This window comes from Penaeus monodon, chromosome 21 (assembly GCF_015228065.2).
Source record: "Penaeus monodon isolate SGIC_2016 chromosome 21, NSTDA_Pmon_1, whole genome shotgun sequence".
NCBI classification, from domain to species: Eukaryota; Metazoa; Arthropoda; class Malacostraca; order Decapoda; family Penaeidae; genus Penaeus; species Penaeus monodon.
The window spans coordinates 31,217,421-31,219,373 of NC_051406.1; positions in this window are offsets into that span (position 1 = coordinate 31,217,421).

Consider the following 1,953-nt stretch of genomic DNA (forward strand, 5'->3'; position numbering starts at 1 on the left):
CCTCTGTTACCCGCACAGAGTCCCAGTAGCACTCCCGCCACTGCGCACCCCCTCCCTTCAATCTCCGCAATACCCCTAGCAGCAGACGTCAAAGGGCTGATACAAAAGCGCCGTGCGGAGATGTATTTTTATCATAAGGATCTTCCGCACTTCATGTAGAGTCCCGGAATCACTAGGCATAGCCCCACGAACACACGGGACCCCAATTTAGTATCAGAAAATTATAAAATGTTTAGATGTAGGTTTGCATGTACTTTAGGTACCTCTATGAGTTAGGCCTATTCGTTTTCTGGATCCTTCTTCCTGTCTCCAAGGGGGATTACTTTTACTGTAATGTCCTACTGGACTGAAGTATTAATTTCAATGATTTCTTTATATAGCAGCTAAAAGAAGAGCTGCTATAAATTTTATAAAATGCAAAACATGTAAAGGAAATTTTCAATAAAATTGGCAACGACATCTGGGTGTAACAGGACGGTCACCCATCCAACTACTGACTAGGACCAACGTGCTTAATGTCTGTATGATCGGACGAGAAGCTGTGTTGTTTCACACGTGGTATGATCGTTGAGGAGTATTTGTATTACTAACATTAGACATCTTTAAGTCAGCGATCACTGAGTTTTCAACAACAATATAATGTATGTTTTGGTTTTTGCACCAAACTACTTTTACTTAATTTTAAAAGTTGTGCAACTCTGGAAAGAAATGAAGTGTATGCAAGCAATGCATATTGAATTAAAATGATATTGTCTACGGTTATAAATCTGTGTACACATGCATCCTACATCGTTACTTTAAAGTAGAAAGAGTAAATAATATAGATAATCATAAACAGGAATTCGCTATTATTGAATCTGAGAGTGCTTCATACACATTGCTGTTACTGTTCCTCTTTTTTGTTGGTTATATCAGTATTGTAATTGATTTGTATAACTATCTACTATAATTCTATTATCACCATCATAAGTCAATCCTTTAAACATGTGATTTATGTGCTATCAAAGAACATTAATTGTTATAGCGTACGGCAAAATGATGCTAATCTGATGCTAATGTTAATTTGATAAAAAATTTGAATAAAAGTGATGATTAATGATATGGATCATGGTAAGAAAAACCATAAGCATTGGCATCATAGGCATCTTAAGAATGATACCCCTCCAAAAATAAGAAGAGCTATGATCATTGATAATTATAGCAAAAGAACCAATTGCGGATAGAGATGAAAAATTATTAGCTACAAGGTCGTGGGACATTCCTCAAGACATTACCTTCCGGTTACTTTAAGTTTTCTTTTTAATATTTTCAATACCGTTTCTAATCAGTTTATCTGTCGTGCATATAGGCAATGTTTATTTTGGCACAAGTAAATTCAATGGACTTACCAGCCATCGTGCCGAAAAATGAGTAACTGTATCCGTATCTGGTTTCTATAATGACACACTAGATATAGTGCAGAAAATGAAGGAGTAAAGAACGTGCATGAAGAGTAGTAAAGCTGAAAAAGACCATCTGTGTTCCAGGTGACACTCATCGAATTACTGAGGAATATAAACATTGCTCAAGTCGCTGATCGGATGTAATCGTTTAATACCATTTGCTTTCTCTTTAATTAACCGTTAATACCAGTTGCTTTACTCTGTAATACCCATTTGGAAATTTCAATGACCATGGCGTCAGTCACATCAGTGAGATTGTCTGTATATTTACATCAAATTCACAGTCACCAATAAGGGAAATAAATCTGATCATGGTTCAGATTTACGCCAATTTGCTAGAGTTCTTTAGCTTTTTGTGCCATTAAAGCTTTATACAAGAATTCATGGGAGGAGGCAAAATAACTATTTTGCCATAAATATAAAGAAGTGTTACACGTATAAAAAACTGGCACATGATAAAACTACTGCACGTGATTTTTGATCAAATTTAATGTGCTCTCCCAGGAGATTG